This window comes from Schistocerca serialis, chromosome 8, assembly GCF_023864345.2.
Source record: "Schistocerca serialis cubense isolate TAMUIC-IGC-003099 chromosome 8, iqSchSeri2.2, whole genome shotgun sequence".
NCBI lineage: Eukaryota > Metazoa > Arthropoda > Insecta > Orthoptera > Acrididae > Schistocerca > Schistocerca serialis.
Genome location: NC_064645.1, coordinates 547,446,767 through 547,471,183, shown reverse-complemented (window position 1 = coordinate 547,471,183; position 24,417 = coordinate 547,446,767).

Sequence of the window (24,417 nt, the reverse complement as noted above, 5' to 3'; positions counted from 1 at the left end):
ACCTCCTCATTAGTTATGTGATCTACCCATCTAATCTTCAGCATTCCTCTGTAGCACCACATTTCGAGAGCTTCTATTTTCTTCTTGTCCAAACTATTTATCATCCATGTTTCACTTCCATACATGGCTACACTCCATATAAATACTTTCATAAACGACTTCCTGACACTTAAATAAATACTGGATGTTAAGAAATTTCTCTTCTTCAGAAACGCTTTCCTTGCCATTGCCAGTCTACATTTTATATCCTCTCTACTTCGACCATCATGTTACTTTGCTCCCCAAATAGCAAAACTCCTTTATTCCTTTAAGAGCTTCATTTCCTAATCTAATACCCGCAGCATCACCCAACTTAATTCGACTACATTCCATTATCATCGTTTTGCTTTCGTTCATGTTCATCTTATACCCTCCTTTCAAGACACTGCCTATTCTGTTCAACTGCTCTTCCAAGTCCTTTGCTGTCTCTGACAGAATTACAAAGTCATCGGCGAACCTCAAAGTTTTTATTTCTTATCCATGGATTTTAATACCTACTTCGGACTTTTCTATCGTTTCCTTTACTGCTTGCTCAATATACACATTGAATAGCAACGAGGAGAGGCTACAACCCTGCCTCACTCCCTTCCCAACCACTGCTTCCCTTTCATGTCCTCGACTCTTATAACTGCCATCTGGTTTCTGTACAAATTGTAAATAGCCTTTCGCTCCCTGTATTTTACCCCCTGTCACCTTTAGAATTTGAAGAGAGTATTCCAGTCAACATTGTCAAAATTTTCTCTAAGTCTACAAATGCTAGAAATGTAGGTTTGCCTTTCCTTAATCTATTTTCTAAGATACGTCGTAGGGTCAGTATTACTTGACGTGTTCCAACATTTCTATGGAATCCAAACTGATCTTCGCCGAGGTCGGCTTCTACCAGTTTTTCCATTCGTCTGTAAAGAATTCGCGTTAGTATTTTGCAGCTGTGACTTATTAAACTGATAGTTGGGTAATTTTCACATCTGTCAACACCTGCTTTCTTTGGGATTGGAATTATTATATTCTTCTTGAAGTCTGAGGGTATTTCGCCTGTCTCATACATCTTGCTCACCAGATGGTTGAGTTTTGTCAGGAATGTCTCTCCCAAGGCTGTCAGTAGTTCTAATGGAATGTTGTCTACTCCCAGGGCCTTGTTTCGACATAGGTCTTTCAGTGCTCTGTCAAACTCTTCACGCAGTATCATATCCCCTATTTCATCTTTATCTACTTCCGCCTCCATTTCCATAATATTGTCCTCAAGAACATCGCCCCTGTATACACCCTCTATATACTCCCTCCACCTTTCTGCTTTCCCTTCTTTGCTTAGAACTGGGTTTCCATCTGAGCTCTTGATATTCATGCAAGTGGTTCTCTTTTCTCCAAAGGTCTCTTTAACTTTCCTGTAGGCAGTATCTATCGTACCCCTAGTGAGATAAGCCTCTACGTCCTTACATTTGTCCTCTAGCCATCCTTGCTTAGCCATTTTGCACTTCCTGTCGATCTCAGTTTTGAGACGTTTGTATTCCTTTTTGCCTGCTTCAGTTGCTGCATTTTTATATTTTCTCCTTTCATCAATTAAATTCAATATTTCTTCTGTTACCCAAGGATTTCTACTAGCCCTCGTCTTTTTACCTACTTGATCCTCTGCTGCCTTCACTATTTCTTTCCTCAAAGCTACCCATTCTTCTTCTACTGTATTTCTTTCCCCCATTCCTGTCAATTGTTCTGTTATGCTCTCCCTGAAACTCTGTAGAACCTCTGGTTTAGTCAGTTTATCCAGGGCCCATCTCCTAAAATTCACACTTTTTTGCTGTCTCTTAAGTTTTAATCTACAGTTCATAACCAATAGATTGTGGTCAGAGTCCACATCTGCCCCTGGAAATGTCTTACAATTTAAAATCTGGATCCTAATTCTCTGTCTTACCATTATATAATCTATCTGAAACCTTTTAGTATCTCCAGGGTTCTTCCATGTTGTAACCTCCCCACCGCAATTTTTAAAAGAAAGAAAATTGACAATACTTAATAGAAATGTGGAGCCAAGTGTAACCTCCCCACAAAAATTTTAAAAGAAAATAACGATACTAATTAGAAATGCTGATGGACATGGCTCTATGCGTAACCTGCCCACAATCAAATGTACTGACAATGGCAACAAATGTGAAATTCGCAATCTGACTCAATTATAAATCCTTCAAAAAATTAAAGTCCATTCAGTGACAAGAAAATTCAATTAAACCGAAATATCGGTCTTTGGCCCTGTGTACAAAACAATCAGAATTAAAGTCTTACCTCAGAATAAATGGATGTCACATATCTGCTCTTGTTGTTGCGCACCACTTGGAGGAACTACATTGCAAATAATAATATTCTCCTTTTTTTTTTTTTTGTAATTCTAGTGAAATTTTTCTTCAAAAAGAAGTGGAATGAAATGGGAAGTGCAACGAGATCTTTAGTTCAAAAAAAATTAAACTTTTGAGAAAATGCTTTTGAAATAAAAAATTATTATTGGGAGACTTGTTGGAGAATAATTACAATAAATAAAATTTTTCATTATCTAATGATTATATTAATTAACAGTATACCTTATTCCTCATCTTGACCATTGTTGCCGACCGCCTACATCACACAACCGCACTGGGCTGCTACTACTGACCGACCGCTCTGCATGACGACTACAGACTGAGTACTGCTCTCAACTAGACAGAGCTACAGACTCGCAACGACTGACTGACTGCTACTCTGCATAGCGACAACTAACTCGCAAAGACTACTACTGACTGAGAACCGCTCGCAACACTCGCGCGGTCAAGCGCATACTCTCTGGTCACAGATGCTACAATGCCTCGCCATCGCTGCTGCGTTACATACGTGTTTCATAACCCTCCACTCGGGGGGCAAAAATTTGGCAGCGATGGTGAGTCATTTGGACTTGCCAAGCGCGGCAAAATTTTTCTTTAATTAACAAAATCCTACAACTTACAGAATATTTAAATGTTGTGCACACGCACTAAGTACAAAATATATCAGACAAGGACAAAATGTGAATACTAAACATAGTACCAAATCAGAAAAAAGTATATACAAACTTTTTGACAGATAAAGTGCACAGGCACTGAAAAAATTCTTTAGCATATGCAGAACAAATAAACAGACTGGCAAGAATAATTAGATGTAGTACATAAAGTAAATGTTGTGCACACGCACTAAGTACAAAATATATCAGACAAAGACAAAATGTGAGTACAAAACATAGTAGCAAATCAGAAAAGTATATACAAACTTTTTGACAGATAAAGTGCACAGGCACTGAAAAAATTCTTTAGCATATTCAGAACAAATAAACAGACTGGCAAAAAATATTATGTTGACAAGTGTACATGCACTGAAAAATGTCTTTAGCATTTTCACAACAAATAAACATAATGGCAAAAAAAAAATTCATGTCCAAAGTGCACATGCACTGAAAAATGTCTTTAGTATTTTCACAACAAATAAACATAATGGCAAACATCATGTCGACCAGTGACATAAGTGTACTCACACTGGAGTTTAGCGAATCGAAAAATGTATAACCTATGAACATAAATGATGTTACCAAAAAAAATTTTTTTTTTTATGTGACAAGAATCAGGATAGGAAAGGGAAGGATTGCATCATGGTTGTAGCACTTTAGATTGCACACAGCTGCTCTGAAAGTCCATATCTTTCCACAGTAGTACAACACCAAGTGACACAACTTGAAGTTCTTTTCCCATCAGAATTTATCAGTGTAGCCAAGACACTGAACTGTCGTAGTAATGTTCCATGTTTTCATTTTGGCAGTACATTAGGTACACCAAACAGTGGGACCATAATAATGTCTTCATCGCTCATGGTGGTGGACAGCATGTCGTGTCAACACCACACTCTTACAAGGCACACCAACGTAGAATTAGTGCAAAACCAAATATAGTGCTCCATGATCACTGGGATAAACAGGACAAATGGACATTGCAGTAATTCAGGGTAGTCAGCTTATGAGGTGAAGGACATCAAGTCACATAATATTGACAATTACAGTCTTCATTGATAGTTCGTGGCATTCATAGCCCAGTTATTGAACATTTCTGTACCAAGTATGTAGTATTACAGAAAAATGTTCATTAATTGTTTTACATAGAATCAGTAGCCTTCTTTTCCTGGTTACAAAATATTATGAAATAATCGCATTCTTTTCAGTTACAGAGTATAATTAAGAATCATTAACCTTCTCCTAATTACAGTTAATTAATCATTTGTCATTAATTAATCATTTGTCTAATTACAGTTAATTAATCATTTGTATAATTACAGTTAATTAATCATTTGTCGTTAATTAATCATTTGTCTAATTACAGTTAATTAATTAATCATTTGTAGCCTTAATTAATTACAAAGCATTATTAAACAGTACCATAGTTAATTAATTATGTGTCATTCCAATCTATTAAGAATCATTAGTCTTTTCCTAATTACAAAGCATTATGAAACAGTCACATTCATTTCCAACAACAAAGTATCAACATTGGAAACAAGAGCTAATCAATGGCATAATTAATAACAATTCGTGGAGTGACATTAATTATTGGCACTCAGTGGCCATCAAGTATTGAATAGAATAAAACATAGTTCATCATTCAGTATTATTCAGATCATTACAAAGTCATTATTAAAAATCAGTTAATTACAGTCAAATCATTAGTAATCACAGGCATTACAATAAACAGTGGCAGTTATTAGCTAGTGACAAAGCATTATTTTGAATATAGTCTCATTAAGAGGTCATTACTCGAGTGACATGCTATTCAGAGTTGATCAGTATTATTCAGAATTATCATAAACTAGTGACATTATGTGGGACTGGTAATACATTTTTTTTTGGTAGCAATGCATTGCGTTGGGATCGATAATTAATTGCTGAGGCATAATACTTTTTGCTTTTGACCTATTGCTGCAAATGAGGATAGGTAACGTCATTCGTCATGAGTCAGCTGTAGCAAGATTATGTAACAAGGCAGTACATGTGATCACATTTATAAATGATAAACACAAATGGGTAAAAAATATAAAAATGCAAGTACTAGAACAGGTATAATAAGTAACAGGTTTAGTAAGTGTCATGAAAAACTTCTCCTGGAAAAAATACAAAAACGGATTATTGACCTGAAAGAAGAAACGCACACTATGCTGAAAAGTAGTGAACTTCGAATTAACAAGTAGTGAAATGTGTATAAAATGTGTTCCATAGCTGTCCTTTCCAAAACTTTCCGTCATCCTACTATGCAATGTAACACCTGCTGTCAAAGCAAACCGCAACAAATACTTAAATAACTACGTGGCATAAAAAAAAAAAACTTCATTATCCATATCATCATAACTTCACCATTATCATCACCTGTAAAGAAAAACTTCATTATTCATAATACCATATCCTTCGTCATTATTCATCAGTATTCACTATCATCTGCAAAAATCACTTCGTTACTCATTACATAACTATTCCTTATCTCTAGCATATTTCATTACTAAAACTAAGATGTGTAGTTCTCTCTGACAGCCTGCATCAATCACCTTGTATTCTGAAAGAAAAAATTAGTTAAGACTGCTATTCTGTGATGAGTATAGTATAGTCTTGTTAATGCTTGTTAATCCTGATCCCTTTACTCTTCCTCATAAAGTTATTGCATCTCCTTTCGTTTATTCCGTAGGTGAAATTCCCATTTATGTTAAATTTATTTCTTAGAATCATCATTCCTTTCTGAAATTGATGAACAAAGATTAATGTCTTGCATTTAAATCCTATACCCACTAGATAATGACTGGTTTATGGTAACATAATTAACCCTACAGCATAACATGACAGAAAACGTAATATGTCCAAGACATTGACAGTGTTCGGATGCGAAAAAATGTACACAGAATAATACAATGCAGTAGCAAAAAAAATGTGAAACAGTCACGATGTTGAGATGTCATAAGGCAAAAAAAAAAAATGTCAAAGTCGACTGGTGTGTGTTATATCTTAACTATTTCATAGTGCATACAAACAAAACTGGAGTACAGTCATATACACAAAAAAATGGAAAATGTGCACGGTCTGATGTGTAACGACAAGAAAAGCGACCTGCTAACCTTACCTTGCCGGGCACTTGCCAAGAAAAAAATACGATAATCATCAATAAGTAGTCACATAAATATAATTGCAGAAATAGTCGTAAATGTGTAAATTCATCTGGAAAAATATGCACGGTCTGATGTGTAACGACAAGAAGAGCGACCTGCTAACCTTACCTTGCCGGGCACTTGCCAAGAAAAAAAATACGATAATCATCAATAATTAGTCAGGTGAATTAATTGCATTAGTAAATGGCATCATAGTGTGTTGAATCATACAGTGGTTTCACTCAATAAACGGTTTAATGTTTGAGATATGGTGATTGCCTTTCGATTTTCTGGTTCTCAAAGTTTCGACGTGTACAACATTGGGGTGAGGGATACTGCGAATCCGATACGGACCTGCGTATAGAAGTTCAAATTTACTGCACTTACCTTTTAATTTGCTGGATAAATAGTGTGTACGTACTAATATCTTCTGTCCAACGTGAAAGTCGCGGCGTGTACAAACCTGTTTTTGCTGTCTTCTCCGGCGCTCTGCGGCACGTTTGATGTTGTTCAGCGCAATGTCAATTATTTCGTGGTGTCGTAGGCGACGATTTTTGGGGAATTCTATTAATTCTTTAATTTTGTTCGGTGGTTCAACGTTTTTCAGTATAACAGTCGGAGATAGCATAGTGGATTCATTTGGAATGGGATTAATTACATCTTGGAATGAGAGTATGTGTGTATCCCAATCAATATGTCTTTTGTGGCAGTATATTCTGCACAGCTTACCAATTTCCTTCATTAATCTTTCACAAGGGTTCGAAGAAGCGTGGTACTTGGATATATAGATCGGAGAAATGTTTCTAGCTCGTAACATGCGTGTCCATACACTACTACGAAATTGAGATCCATTATCAGAAATTACTTTCATTACATGCCCTACATGAAATAGAAAATGTTTTACAAATGCTTTCGAAACAGTTTTAGCAGTAGCTTTGCGTAACGGAGTGAAAGTAACAAATTTTGAAGTGAGCTCAACAGCGACAAAAATGTAGCAAAAACCTCTGTTAGTTCTCGGAATCGGACCAAAAATATCTACTGCGGCCATGTGTCTTAATTTCACAGGTATAATGGGATATAAAGGAGGAATATGTGAAGTGGTGTCTGATTTAGCTTTCTGGCAAATTTTACAAGACGCTAAAACTCGTCGTATACGTTTTTCCATGTTGGTAAAATAACAGTTCTGTCTCAGTATAAGAAAACATTTTCGTGCTCCGTAATGTGCGTAACTTAAATGAGTGTACCAAATTAGTTTGTTAACCAGTTCGTCAGGAATGCATAATAACCAATTGTTGCTGTCAGGATGAGAGCGGCGAAACAGAATGTCATTGCGTACAGTGTAGTGGTTTCTAATCGTAACATTATTATTATCTTGCCAAAGCTGTTTAATTTCTTTCCACACATTGTCTTTGTTTTGTTCTTGTGCTATGTCCTGTAATGACGATGAAATAAAATTTTCAAATGCAACTTGCTGAATGTACATGACACTGAAATTTGCTTTGCAGAAGTTGGTTGCTACGTCTTGCTGATTGTTGCCGAGAGAACGCGATAGTGCGTCTGCTATAACATTTTGTGTGCCGGGAATATGAACAATCGTAAAATTAACTTCTTGTAAATATAGTTTCCATCTACTTAATCTGTCGTGAGTAAATTTAGCTGAAAGCAAAAAAATTGTATAGCTCTATGGTCTGTGTAAACGGTGGTATGTCTGCCATAAAGAAAGTGCCGAAATCTCGTAAAAGCCCATACAACACATAATGTTTCCAGTTCTGTAACGGAATAATTTCGTTCAGCAGGTGACAAAATGCGACTTGCAAATGCGATGTTTTTAATTACTGTAGAACCATCTTCTTCTATTTCCTGGAAAATGTGTACGCCTAAAGCGGTGTTAGAACTGTCGGTGGCAATGGAAAAATTTCTAGTAAGATCTGGGTGCGATAAAAGTGGTGCATTCAACAAAGCATTTTTCAAATAACATTCTCGTGAGCAAAATTCTGCTTGTCAAAAGTAATGTTTGCGTTACTGTAGTATGCAATCTGTGCTGTATCTGGTTAAATTCTATCGTACGTGTTATTATTTACGGGAGAATGTTGTGGCATATCCACTGTATGAACTGTTCTGTTATTTCATACTGACGTGTTACGCTATGGATGACACCTATTGTCTGGATCATTCATGATAATGTGTTGTTGCTAATGTTCTTGCTGCTGAAAAAATCGACTGTTATTAAATGTACGCTGAAAATTGTGCTCATCATTTTTACGTCTGTCATGATAGTAATTTCTATACGGCGCATAGCGATGCGAGTTGAAATAGTGTGTTGTCTGTACGTAGTTATTTCTTTGCTGCCATGCGTTACTATTTGTTGGGGCTGGGACTATACGTGCACGCGGCGAAACATTAAAGTTTGGTTGACCTTGTAGACTGCATTGTTGGTTACGTATGCTAAGCGGTTGACTTTCATGCTATTGTGGTGAAAAACATCTATTGTTACCAAAAAATGCGTTTGCTGTTAATTTTACTTTTACACATACTGATGATTACGATTTTATCTGTAATTAAAATTACGGCGGTAGTTGTCATTACGGGAGTGCCTACTGAAAATTGTCACATTCGGTAAAAGTTTGTCACATCGGATATTCATTACATGTTTCTTAATACTACAAAGAGCAATAGTTAAAGAGCAGTTTGGATAGATATAAAGGATAGTAGAAGAGAAGGCAGCAGTGCAGAAAACTAAAGATGAAACAGCACTACTACAGCTCGGGGCCCTATGCTCGCTACGGCACATATTCATTAAAGCGTAATGAATCCCCTGAGGTCTATTACGCACTGCAAATAAATTTTAGCTTTTGCGTTGCACGCAATAGCGGTAAAAATTCAAAAGCAAATAGTTGTATCCATGTTAATTCTAGTTTCCTCATTACAGGCAATGCTGATGAAAATACAATAGCAATTTGTCGCTTCAGGTTCAAAGCTAGTTTCTCCATTACAGATAATAGCGGTGAATGTCCAAAGATAAATTGTCGTATACAGTGCAAAGCGTGTACCTGTACGCTGTCATTATTAAATTCTTTACATTTTCTGGCGGATAAAATTTGCTCGTAATCTACATTCTCGTCATTGAATTTGAAAACACGTTCGGGTTTGTGTGTGAATCTGTTTGTCTGTGTCGTTTCGGATTTCAAGTTGCGTAGCTTTTCAGATTTTAATTCGCGTAGTCTCTGTAAATTGCTCACATTATACACGCTGCGTGACTCTGATAAATGCTCGCAACGTGGCGGATTCTGTGACGTATTGGTGACTGAAATAATTGTTAATTCTGTTACTTTACTACTTTCGTCAATTTGGTTGTTCTGACGTTCAAATTTCTCGTCAGCTTCCGTATTTGGAGTGTGTGAAACTTCTACTGACTCTAAATTAGTTTCGTCGCGAATCTGTACTTCGTTTTTAGGGCATTCTTCAGTGACTGCATTAATTTCGTGTATCAGTGTTGCGTTTGCTGAACATTGTTCAGTGACTACATTAACTTCGTCTTTATGTGATTCTGTTGTGCCTACACGTGTGCTACTTAATTCTTGTGCAACAGTGCCAACTTTTTCATTACTGTTATTAGCACAAGTCATAGTATTCACACGTAATTGTACTTTAGTGTCCTGACATTGTATGGTAACAGCTGTAATCTGTTCGCTAGCTTGTTTGTTCTGTTCATTAAGGTTATCGTGTTTTTCCCTCGGCTGTTTAATACATTCAGAAAATTGTTTGTTCCGTTCTCTAAATTGTTTATTCTCTTTTTCCAGTCGTTTGTTCTGCTTATCAAGTTTTTCATTAATTTTATTAAGTTTTTCGTCCCGTTCACTAAGTTGTTTGCTCATTTGTCGCAACAAAGCCATAATTGGATTCGACTCAAGGTCAGCATTTCTATTCTCTGTGCTGTTCAATAGTGGATCTGGAATTGTTTCACTTTCTGTGACCATTTGGTCATTTTGAAATTTACAAAAAGGTTTGTCAGTCAAATGTATACTATCAGTCATTGTTTCGGAATTAAATAAATCTGTCCTACTTTGTGTGATCTGTTCATTTTCATTAGACAAATTTGTCTGTACATTACTTGAGTTTTCCGAATCGGGTGTGTTAAGCTCGGCAGCGCTCATTGCAATAGAGCGCTCCGCATCATCAATTGTCGTCAAATTAACAGACGAGACAATTGAGTTCGTTTGTTCATTATCAAGGTAAAAGTCATCACTAGTGGTTGTAATGCACTGATTGTTAGTGAACGCAGGATTGTCGTCATTACACTGCGTGTCACATGTCCTATCGGTAAAGTTGTTTGCGTCGGTAATTTCATTCATAATACCTCGCGATACACTATTCACAGTCTTTCGCGGCATTTTTACAATAGTCAAAATTTTTCACAAAACAAATAAACACAATGCAAAAGCAACACACAAATACAACAAAGCAACAAATTGCCGTTGACCTGTAGAAGGAAAGTCACAAGATTAATAAAAGCGTAGCGCCAAATCCTAATTATATCTAAGCAAACAAGAGCAGATATCTGACTGTTGTTCAAAAGACTCTCAACGAAATACGATCCTGGACTGGGTGTCGCCAAGTGTAACCTCCCCACCGTAATTTTTTATATAAGAAAATATAGCAATACTTAATAGAAATGGGGAGCCAAGTGTAACCTCCCCACAAAAATTTTAAAAGAAAATAACGATACTAATTAGAAATGCTGATGGACATGGCTCTATGCGTAACCTGCCCACAATCAAATGTACTGACAATGGCAACAAATGTGAAATTCGCAATCTGACTCAATTATAAATCCTTCAAAAAATTAAAGTCCATTCAGTGACAAGAAAATTCAATTAAACCGAAATATCGGTCTTTGGCCCTGTGTACAAAACAATCAGAATTAAAGTCTTACCTCAGAATAAATGGATGTCACATATCTGCTCTTGTTGTTGCGCACCACTTGGAGGAACTACATTGCAAATAATAATATTCTCCTTTTTTTTTTTTTTGTAATTCTAGTGAAATTTTTCTTCAAAAAGAAGTGGAATGAAATGGGAAGTGCAACGAGATCTTTAGTTCAAAAAAAATTAAACTTTTGAGAAAATGCTTTTGAAATAAAAAATTATTATTGGGAGACTTGTTGGAGAATAATTACAATAAATAAAATTTTTCATTATCTAATGATTATATTAATTAACAGTATACCTTATTCCTCATCTTGACCATTGTTGCCGACCGCCTACATCACACAACCGCACTGGGCTGCTACTACTGACCGACCGCTCTGCATGACGACTACAGACTGAGTACTGCTCTCAACTAGACAGAGCTACAGACTCGCAACGACTGACTGACTGCTACTCTGCATAGCGACAACTAACTCGCAAAGACTACTACTGACTGAGAACCGCTCGCAACACTCGCGCGGTCAAGCGCATACTCTCTGGTCACAGATGCTACAATGCCTCGCCATCGCTGCTGCGTTACATACGTGTTTCAATGTATACAACCAACCTTCTTTCATGATTCTTGAACCAAGTGTTGGCTATGATTAAGTTATGCTCTGTACAAAATTCTACCAGGTGGCTTCCTCTTTCATTTCTTAGCCCCAATCCATGTTCACCTACTACGTTTCCTTCTCTTCCTTTTCCTACTGTCGAATTCCAGTCACCCATGACTATTAAATTTTCATCTCCCTTCACTACCTGAATAATTTCTTTTATATCACCATACATTTCATCAATTTCTTCATCATCTGCAGAGCTAGTTGGCATATAAACTTGAACTTGTACTTGTAGAAATATAATGTAACAAAAAAAACTAAAGGGTGTACAACTTTGCTTCCGCCGTTTGCCGATAGGTGGCGACAACGGTAAGTGGCGGTCGAAAGAAACAGATCGCAGACGTCAGGCAGTTAGCTTGGACCTCGGTAAACATAACCTCATTCAAACATTAGTCGATTTGTGTCTGCATCATAAAGTTGTTCTTGATTGAAAATGTCAGTTTACGAACCTAATTCTCTTCATTTGTGGGAGGTGTTACTGTTTTGTTTCAGTATGAATAAAACAGCGGCTGAGACTCATCGCATGCTCTCAAGTACGTATGGTAACTACGCTGTTCGTGAAAGAACGTGTCGTGAGTGGCTTAAACGCTTCAAGAACGGTGATTTTAACATCGTAGACCGGCATAGTGGTGGAAGAGAGAATATTTCCGAAGATGCAGAATTGGAGACATTGCTAGTGAAGACTCGCGTCAAACTCAAGAAGAATTGGCACGATTAAAGGGAGTGACACAGCAAGGCATTTAAAAGCGTGTCAAGGCTATGGGCATGATTCAGAAAGAAGGAACTTGGGTACCGTGTGAGCTGAAACCAAGAGACGTTGAACGGCGTTTGTGTGTTTTTGAACAGTTGTTTCAGAGGCAAAAACGGAAGGGATTTCTGCATCGCATTGTGGCCATGGACGAAAAACGGGTTAATTAGGATAATCGTAAACGCAAAAAATGACGGGGGTATCCCGGTCACGTTTCCACGTCGACGGCCAAACCAAATGTTCACGGCTCCAAGATCATGCTCTGCATTTGGTGGGACCAGCTGGGCGTCGTGTACTATGAGATGTTAAAACCAAGTGAAACAATCACAGGTGCTCGTTATCGAAGCATTTAATGCGTTTGGGCAGAGCATTGAATGACAAACGGTCGCAATACAGCGAGAAGCACACTAAAGTGATTTTGCAGCACGACAACGCTCGACCCCACGTTGCAAAAGCGGTCAAAACGTACTTGGAAACGTTAAAATTGGAAGTCCTACCCCACCCGCCATATTCTACAGACATTGCTCCCTCTGACTATCACCTGTTTAGATCAATGGCGCATAGCCTGGCTGACCAACACTTCCGATCTCATGAAGAAGTCACAAATAGGATCGATTCGTGGATCGCTTCAAAAGATAAAGAATTTTTTCGACATGGGATTCGTACACTGCCCGAAAGAGGGGAGAAAGTAGTGGCCAGCGATGGAAAATACTTTGAATGATACATGTGTAACCAATTTGTTTCATTAAAGCCTCAAATGTTGGGGAAAAACGGCGGAAGCATAGTTGTGCATCTTGTAATACGATGCTTTTTGAGGCGTACAGCAGGGAAAGGTGTCTGTCATGATCCTCTAGACACGCTGCACCATAACAAAGTGATTCTACAAATATTTAATTCTGAGTTTATATGTTTTACTTAAATATGAATATAGTTTTACTTTCTATATGTGTATATGACACCTTAATTGGTGAAAATAACGCATGTGTTTGATTTGATTCCATATTTTGTGTTATTTCAGCATGCTAGGCAGAGTAGTGTCGAGCGACAGAGCAGTTATGCCGGCCGCGACCATTGACTGTAAAAGACGTTGTGCATTTTTGCGGTTGCACTATTGCGAGCGAGCTTCCCTCACAACTGTACCACTTGCTCGAATATCGTTATGTACAATCGACAAGGCACATCATTCTGACGAAGTTCGTAGATTCCAGTGGATCTGAAGGCCTCAACTCCTTCATTAACAGGAAGTAATACATGTCCCTACCTTCATCCCCTCTTCCCAGCCACGATCGAAGTCATTTCCTACTCCTGGCATTACGTCATCGTCCTGCCCTTCTCTTAACGACTAAGGTGAATGCTGCACAGATAATTGCGTTCCCTACGTCTAAAATGCAGTGAAACGTAAACATAGATAACCAATTGCTTGCGCCAGCATGACATAAAACGAACACATATGCCTATAATTCTGTATAATCATAACATAATTTCATTATAGCTGCACAAGATAACAATAACTGCTTAAGAAGTACGAAGCTAGCCGTATCACAAGTTTCAGTATGAGTAAACAGCAGGTTTACACAAATATCAACCTTCATATTCAATGGCGTGACCGACGTAAACGAGCCTGGGTTCCGAATATGTACGCTTGGGGCGCTGATACAGACTTACATATTAGGAGTGTCGTGTAATAGGTCTAACGAAAATGTTGGTAGATCCAGACTTAGACACTTGGCTTGTGCAGACTTGTATGCTTTAGATGTGTAGCGTAATGCCGGCTTAACGCGAGCACGCTTGGCCATACGAGTACGCTATCCATCCGACCCAAATTCGGAGCCTGCTAAACACTACTGGCGGAGCGTCGCCTACCCATCAACATCTCATTCGCCATTTCGGATTCCCGCAAAAGATCTGGCTTGATGTGCATCCGCACTGGAAGTATGGATCTTTGGTCGTCGCACTTTATCGATGTATACAGTACCGCTCAAAAGCATTTTGTAGTTTAACTAGTAGAGTGGTAGATTTGTTTATCTACACGCGGCATCAACACAAACCGGTTGATCAGACAAAAACTGCTTGATCTCGGCACTGTGACATGTGTTGATTGCTGAGTGCAGGTAAGAGTGGACTTTAGCTATAACAGTATTGTGTAGAATGAGAAGACTGCGACAAACCTAACTACATAAAGCAAATCTGATTCTAATATTTTTATTTATTTACAGCAATGCCTGAAACTAAACAATATTCAGAAGGTTTCAGACAAGCTATCTTAACAGCACTGGCTTACGACCGAACACAGTCCTTCATTGTCCTGACAACAGCTTGTGCGTGGGAGGCGAAAACACCATGATGTGAGGGTGTTTCTCACGAAGTGGTGTAGGTCCTCTTGTCGAAATTCATGGGGCAATGGTCAGTATGAAGTATAGTGAAATATTAGAAGACCATCTGATACCTCACAGAAGACGAAATATGCCTTGTAATTGGCAATCCCAACGTGACAACGATCCGGAGCACACTTATGGCATTGAGAAGACAGTTCTGAAGGAGTACAAAGTAAAGGTATTTGCATAGCCAGGTCAAAATCCAGGCTTAAACCCCAGAACAGAACTGGATAGACATTTACCGTAACAAAATAGCAGCAACAAAGAAAGCTTTCCACTAAGAATTGTGTGAGCAAAAGAAACAAGATTCTTCATGCGCGATTGGCCAAACTCGTGGATTCTATACCATCCAAGTGTGCTGCAGTAACACACGTAAAGTGCTATGCAACCAAGTATTAAACCAAGAACGTCATTGGTCAAGACTTCATTTTTGTTTTCTTCTGTTTCCTTTTAACAAAATACTTTCGAGCCAATGTAATTTGTTCGTTTGTGTTTTATTATTGATGCAAATATAAGAATTTTGTAGTATGAGTAAGAAACTAAGGTATACATCATAAAGATTTGGTAATTAAGTTATTTTTTATTAGGAATTTGTTTCCCGAATTATCGTCACTACAAAATAATTTTGACCGATGGTATACGGTATAAACATGTAATGCGGGTTCGGCACATGTTAGAGCGTCGGGGGGGGGGGGGGGGGGGCACGTATTTTTTCTGTTTGGTTAATGTTTGTAGTGCTGGTATCGACGGAATTGAAGCTGGTACATATTTTTAAATGAAACCGTATTTTTTTTTATACAGCATTCGAGAGCTCTTGAGAAGACAGTGACAGTGATATGAAGTTTGTTAATGTTGAAGTTGAAACATGTCGTAAACAAAAATCGAGAAATGTCCTAGAATACAAGAGCGCGGTGGCTGGAATCGGCATTAACGCCGAAAATACCGCCAAGCAGAGCTCTTGTGCTACGCTGTGTCACAATGTCAACACATTTGCCTGTTTACTTGTCTGCACTGCAGGCGGCTCAGTCTTGCTTCAACATTCGTTGCGTGCAGTCAAGTACGACAGTGAGGGGAATGTAAATTTCTATAACATGCACTAGTGGGCAGCCGAAAATCCACACGGGCTTCGTCAGGTGCAACATCATCGGCCGCAGAGCATCATCATATGAAATTACAATGCAGGACCTTGTGTGTATTGTGTACTGAACCGGCTACCTACAAACGACGGAGAGGCTTTGTCCCGCTGTAGCCATCTGTGGTTCTCAACCCCACAACAGGACGCTGCTGTCCATCCGTCCCATCGGCGCCGCACACCGAAACCGGGGTTATTGTGCGGTTCGTCTCCAGTGGACCCCCACCGGGAGTGTCTCATACCAGACGAGTGTAACCCCAAATGTTTGCGTGGTAGAATAATTATGGCGTACAGTGTTTGTGCAGCAATCGCCGACATAGTGTAACTGAGGTGGAATAATGGGAACCAGACCGCATTCGCCGAGGCAGAGGGAAAACCACCTTAAAAACCATCCACAGGCCGGCCGGCAAACCGGACCTCGACACTAATCCGCCGAGCGGATTTGTGCCGGGGACCTTACTTCATTTCAGGCGCTCTATACAGACATTCGTAGGCACATTTTCCGGTGAACATTCTGTTCTTGAAGAGGTACTGCTAGATATTTGACAGTGTACGTGGCTGCACGACGGTTGTTGAGCTGACTGGTCCCCTGTTGCAGCGCAAATACTGAACGAGAACTTTCCTGGGAGTTGGAAAGCACGAAATTCTGTTGTCAAATGGCCTGCGAGGTCACCTCGACTTGATTTCTTTCTTTGGGGAGCACTCAAAGATGCGGTCTATGACGAAGCCCCAACTACGCCAGACGAAATTCGAGGTCGAATCACCAGTGTACGCTCTACTACATCATCCACTGCAATTATATCTGTTCAATGTTCTTTCGAACGGCGATTAGTATTGTGCCTTTCAGTCCATGGTGAACAGTTTGCACAGTTACTTAAATGAAAGATTATGTTTTTTTTTATACATATGTGATTTGAGTGGTTTCTAAATCGTTATTAGTAAACTGTTTACTCATTTGAGTGTTTACGAAATTGCATCGCAGTGTCAAATAAGTCGACAGCGTGTATTACACGTAGGTCGTCACACTGTCATTACGTGCTATGTTCAGCGTTTAGTCAAGTAGAATATTTATTTAGAGGTGTACGAATGGTCACCAAAATATTATTTAAAATGTTTATTTTTGGGAATGTATCCTATGTGATAAATTTTATAGCAGTGTAGGTACAGACAGTTATCAGACAGCCTGCTTGACAATGTTGGTACCGCAAATGCTGTATGCGGCCACTGTTCTCTAACATTCCAGGACATTGACATTTTTGCGATAGGTTTCTACATCAACATTAACAAACTCTATATCACTGTAACCGTCTTCTCAAGAGCTATAGACAGTTGTTAGAAAAAGTATACGCTTATAATAAAAAAATCGTACTTGCTTCAATATCTTCGTTGATGCCAGTTCTAAAAACATTAACCAGACAGAAACTTACATGCCACTCGACGCTCTAACATTTAACCAAAACCGCGTTTTGATATGTGTAACATTAACGGAGTGAAAGCGGTTTTACCTTTTACGTGACTCATCCTGGCTGTATATACAGATAGGAGTCACGTAAGACGTAACACCTCTTTTGTTTCGAATATGGTTTTTTGGCGCTGGTAACAACGAAGATACTGCAGCAAGTAAGCTTTTTAAATGGAACCGTACTGCACTCGATAGATCTTGTGGAAACAATTACGGTGATATAGCGTTTGTTAATATTGACGTTGGAGCCTGTCATAAAAAATAGAGAAGTGTCCCAGAACGTGAGAGAACGGTAGCCGGGAATGGCATTTGTGGTGCCAAAACTGCCAAGCAGGCGTGTCCGACCAGGCTGCATGGTTGTATACCACAAGGTAACTCTGCGCTACGAGAATAAATCTATATTTATCCTCTAATCAGCTTACGACCTAGATGTGGGTTCAACTACGAACGTTGTAGATGGAAATACGACATAGGGCATATCGCATAGGGCTTAGGAGAACTATTTCGCATTTGTGCATCCTCCAAGATTTACGTGGGTTGAAACAGAGAAAGCAGCTATTCGTTCTTCAAAAATAAAGAGGTCTCATACGCTGCAACTTCTGTATTGAATATCTATACGTTAGAAGGAAGATTCGACCTATCTTTTCCTGTTCGTGGCTGTGTGCTTCTTCGAGGTGAAAATCACGCTGACGGACAACTGTCTCTACCTGCACTGCCCTAAATTATATCACATGGGATATATTAGTTAAACTAACCATTTTATTAATAATGTTTTGGTGACCATTTGTACACCGAAAAATAAATATTCTACCTAACGAAAAGTCTTTTCATGCAGAGCTAAGCACGTAATGACAGTGTTACAAGCTACGTGCAATACACGCTGTCGACTTATTTGACACTGCAACACATTTTCGTACACACTTAATTGAAATAAACAGTTTACTAACAATGATTTAGTAACCACTCACATCACATAACATAAATTTTATCTTAAAAAAATACCTTTATCCTTCATTTAAGCAAGTGTTCATGGACTGAAAGCCATTTTACTAATTGCAGTTCGAAAGAACGATGAACAGATGTAATTACAGTGGATGATATAGTAGAGCATGTACTGACGATTCGACAACACATATCGTCTGGCGTAGTTGAGGCTACGTCATAAACGGCGTCTTTGAGTGCTCCCCAAAGAAAGAAATCAAGAGTCAAGTCGAGGGACCTCACAGGCCGTTTGACAACGGAATTTCGTTGTTTTCAACTTCCAAGAAAGTTTTCATTCAGTATTTGCGTTGGAACAGGAGACGAGTGGGCTGAACAAACGTCGTGTTGCAGCCACATACACTGTCCAGTGTCCAGTGGTACCTCTTCTAGAAGAACCGGCACAATGTTCGTCAGAAAGTGTGCATACGAATTCCATATAGAACCCCTGAAATGAAGTAACGTTCCACATTTTCATTTAATACGATGCCGCGCCATACGTTTACGCTCTGCGGTTGTTGATGTTGCAACTGACGAAGCCCGTGTGGATTTTCGGCTGCCCACTAGTGCATGTAATGAAAATTTACATTATCGTGGTTAGTAAAGTTGCTTCATCTATAAGGAGCACATGTTGGTTCAAATGGTTCAAATGGCTCTAAGCACCATGAGACTTAACATCTGAGGTTGGCTCAAATGGCTCTGAGCACTATGGGACTTAACTTCTGAGGTGGTGGTGGTGGTTGTTGGGAGGTTTAAGGGGGACTAAACAGCGAAGGTCATCAGTCCCCCAAACTTCTGAGGTCATCAGTCGCCTAGACTTAGAACTACTTTAACCTAACTAACCTAAGGACATCACACACATCCATGTCCGAGGCAGGATTCGAACCTTCGACCGTAGCAGCAGCGCGGTTCCGGACTGAAGCGCCTAGAACCTCTGTCACAGCGGCCGGCGCTCATGTTGGTAAAACTTAGGGTTGTCTCTCAGTTTCTGAAGGGCCAACCGACAAAATTCTGTACGACGTTTGAAATTACGATCGTCGAGTACCTGATTTAGTGACAGATGATAGGAATGGAAATTCTGTCGATGCAGGATGTAAATAATTCTCGTGTGGCCTTCACATTCCTTGGCAATATGTCTCGTACCACTGCGTGGATTCTTTAGTGTCTTTGGCAGAACAGCTTCTTCATGTTCTCTGGCAGTTTGCAATCTCCTTTCTTGTCCTCCTTTTGACGTTCAAAAATCCTGTCGGCACTCACGTCTTAACAATCCGTGCAGTTGCCTGGCGCATCGGATATTAGCGATCCAGATAGATAGCCCTATACCGCTCTATTGTTTTACGGCATTTCTTTTACATTCAGCATATAAAAGTAGTATATCCAACTTCTCCTGATTGTTGTACATGTCTGCGCGCAACGAATGTTGAAGCAGAAATAGCGGCCTGCAGTGAGACAGGTAAACACGCTAATGTGTTGACATTCCAACACAGCTGACTAGAGCTCTCCTTGGCGGTGTTTGCAGCGCTAATGCCGATTCCGGCCACCGAGCTCTTACATTCTAGGACATTTCTCGATTTTTTTACGTCAGGTTACAACGTCATCATTAACAAACTATATCATTGGCACTGTGTTGTCAAGAGCTCTGGAATGCAGTTATAAAAAGTATACGGTTCCATTTAAAAAGATGTATCTGCTTCAATTCTATTGATACCAGTGCTAGAAACATTAACCAAAGAAGAAAATACGTGCCCATCGGCGCTCTAACATTTGCCCAAACCCGCGTTTCACGAAATAAAAGGGCGTTACGTCATTCGTGACTCACCCTTTCAGTACTGAGCCACATCAAACCCGATCTCTTGCTGGAATCCGAAATAGCGAGTGAAGGGTTCATTGGTAGGTGACGCTACGCCAGTGGTGTGTGACTAGTTGGAAAAGTTTGTGACATGGGGAGCGTTTTCAGGGTGCGGTGGGGGGAGGGGGGGTTAAGCCCACTGCTCGCTTTGAGTGGAAGATCCGGGTTCACCTCCCGGTATTGCACAAATTTTCGCTTCGTACCATCGAGTAACTTCAGTCTCAAATTCCTACTAATATAATTGAATACCTTTAAATAGTGTGTGTGTAAATACCTACAGAACTCACCAGATGATAGAAGTAGGCGATATTAAGTGGATAAGTGAATTACGAGGGCTATTCGGAAAGTAAGGAACGATAGGTCGCGAAATGGAAACACAGTGAAAATCAAAACTGTTTTATTTGCAACGGTTAGTTACACCTTCCAGCTACTTCTCTACACAGTCGCCGCTCAGACTTAGATATCTGTCGTAGTGTTGTACCAACTTTTCAATTCCCTCGTTGTAGAAGACAGCCGCCAGTGTTTTTCGGCAATTTTCAACTCTGAACTGCAGCTCACTGTGTCAAAATATTGTCTTCATAGCAAGCGGTTCCTCTGAGCAGAGTTGAACCTCAGGGGTAGCCAATTACGGGCTGTAATGTAGGTGATCAAACACTTCGCATCGAAAGCGCTGCAGGAGCATGTTCATTGCCCCTGCAGACGGCGGCCGAGATGGCTTGTAGAACGAGCTGCATGACAGTTATGTTATGTGGACTGCATAGCTTCAGGCGAAATGTTTCTCCAGGCCCCCATACTTTGCGGCAGACGCTAATTTCTAGCCATCTTTACGTTATCACTGTGAGCTCAGAACTGAAAAGAGCGACATGATGCTATCGACAGGTGTAGTAGACACAGTGCCCAACGCATCTGTGCAAACCTTCCCAGATTTTCACTGTATTTTCCATTTCTCGACCGATCGTTCCTTACTTGCCGAATAACTCTCGTCTTTATATGGTTGTGCTGATATTTTCTGGCGCTACTGAGTTTAATTTCTCATTTACTTTTCTTCTGTCATCACAGGCGTAACTGAATTACGTGTTTGCTTACATCTGGTGCAGCAGTGCATTTGTGAGACTTCTTCTACTGATGGCGGGTCAGTGGTTTTCGTGCTTGCTCTTTGATCAAGTCCCACACACGTGGAGTCGTCGAAGTCTCCTTCGCAGATCTGTACGGCATAAGCAACTTTCACAAAGTGCAGGCTGTTACGCCATAGTGCCTGGGAACGCGCATCCCGGCTGTACACGCGCTGCTCTCGGGAGTATAAAGTGGTTGAGGGACAGTGAAAGCACGAGTAGGCGACGAGGTATTGGACGTTGACGCCTCATCACAGAATGTGGGTGTCAGAGGCTTGCTCGTTCTGTACAGCAGGGTACGTAGCGATCTGTGCTGGATTTGACGACACAGAATAATGCTGGTATCGGAACATACGTTTCTAAGTACGTTGTTGAAATGGGATGCCAAAGTGTTTCCGTTGACTCAATGGAGAGTCCGGATGCGAATATTTGCTCGAAACACGCACTGCGCCACTAAGACAGGCCAGTGGTGGCAGTGGTATGCTACTGGGAACATTCAACTGGGCTTCAGTTACACCTGTGGTAGTATTCGAAGGCCCCATGACAGTTTTGAACAACGTCATTACAGTGGACCACTTGCACATCATCATACTTTGTTTTCCCCGACGGCTCTAGTACCTTCCAACAGGATAACTGTGTGTATCAAACTATTAAAAACGTGCTGAATTTGTTTCAATTCACTTTGATATCTTGGTCACCAAGTTCAAGAGATCAGAATTCCATGGAAAACATCGGTGACGCTACTGGGCGCCATTTCCATGCTAACAAACAACCGTCAGGTAGTTTAAGGGAACTGTGTGATCTCTTTGCAGGCATCTGGCGCCATATACCTCCGTAAACCTACCAAGGGCTCTCCGGAAACATGTGACGCAGAGTCGCTGCTGTATTGCTTTCCAAAGTGGACCGACACACTTCTAATCAGGTGGTCTTAAATGCTTTGATCCACCTTCGTAGCTCAGTGGTCAGCATATATGGCTTTCAAGTGGAGAACCTGGGTTGCACTTTGGTGCTGCCAGGGATTCGTCCTTGGTGGGAAGACTGGAATGGGGTGCACTCATCCTCGTGATGCCAGTTGAGGAGCTGCGAGAGCGAGAATTGGGGCTCCGAGGTCATGAACAACGGTTGGGAGAGCCGTGAACGGACCCCAGATATTTTAGAAGTTGAAACAGCTCTATTGGGAACATTGCTTACCAAGAGCGCAAGCTTTTCGCTGTCATAAATCATTTTTGGAAGTCTGGGAACACGTTGAAGATGAACCTCGATCAGGGAGACCTACAGATTCAGAAACCCATGAAAACGTCGAAAGCGTGCTTACTCTCATGAGATTGTTCCCCCAGGACAAACCGTCAAACAAATGTTTTACAAATATGTTCTTGAAACACTCAGGAAAAGGGTGAACAGAGTGCGACCGGACATTGCAGATAACGCCCCATGTCACACGGCCACTTCCATCACAGGATTTATGATCTCAAAAGGTATTTCTGGTGTTCCATAGACTCCCTGTTAACATGATCTGAGCCCTTGTGACTTTTTCTTTTCCCAAAACTGAAACAAGTATTAAAAAGGACGACATTTTCTGACTCTGGAGAATATTCAAAAGTATGTTACTGACATGTTAAAGACCCTACTAGCTGAAGCCTGGCAGTGCTACCAATATTGGGAACAACGACTCCACAAGTTTATACTCTACTGGCCATTAACATTGCTACACCACGAAGATGACGTGCTACAGACGCGAAATTTAACCGACAGGAAGAAGATGCTCTGATATGCAAATGATTAGCTTTTCGGAGCATTCACACAAGGTTTGCGCCGGTGGCGACACCTACAACGTGCTGACATGAGGAAAGTTTCCAATCGATTTCTCATACACAAACAGCAGTTGACCGGCGTTGCCTGGTGAAACGTTGTTGTGATGCCTCGTGTAAGGAGGAGAAATGCGTACCATCACGTTTCCGACTTTGATAAAGGTCGGGTTGTAGCCTATCGCGATTGCGGTTTATCGTATCGCGACATTGCTGCTCGCGTTGGTCGAGATGCAATGACTGTAAGCAGGATATGGGATCGGTGGGTTCAGGAGGGTAATACGGAACGCCGTGCTGGATCCCAACGGCCTCGTATCACTAGAAGTCGAGATGAGAGGCATCTTAACGGCAAGGCTGTAACGGATCGTGCACCCACGTATCGATCCCTGAGTCAGCAGATGAGGACGTTTGCAAGACAACAACCATCTGCACGAACAGTTCGACGACGATTGCAGCAGCATGGACCATCCGCTCGGAGATCATGGCTGCGATACCTTTGCCGGCCGGAGTGGCCGAGCGGTTCTAGGCACTACAGTCTGGAACCGCGCAGGCGCTACGGTCGCAGGTTCGAATCCTGCTTCGGGAATGGATGTGTGTGATGTCCTTAGGTTAGTTAGGTTTAAGTAGTTCTAAGTTCTAGGGGACTGATGACCTCCGATGTTAAGTCCCACAGTGCTCAGAGCCATTTGAACCATTTTGCGGTTTCCCTTGATGCTGCATCACAGACAGGAGCGGCTGCGATGGTGTACTCAACAACGAACCTGGGTGCACGAACGGCAAAAGTCATTTTTTTTCGGATGAATCCAGGTTATGCTTACAGCATCATGATGGTCGCATCCGTGTTTGGCGACATCGCGGTGAATGCACATTGGAAGCGTGTATTCGTCATCGCCATACTGGCGTATCATCGGACGTGATGGTACGGGGTGCCATTGCTTACCCGTCTCGGTCACCTCTTGTTCGCACTGACGGCACTTTGAACAGTGGACGCTACATTTCGGATGTGTTGCGAACCGTGGCTCTACCCTTCATTCGATCCCTGCGAAACCCTACATTTCAGCAGGATAATGCACGACCGCATGTTGCATGTCCTGTATGGGCCTTTCTGGATACAGAAAATGTTCGACTGCTGTCCTGGCCAGCACATTCTTCAGATCACTCACCAATT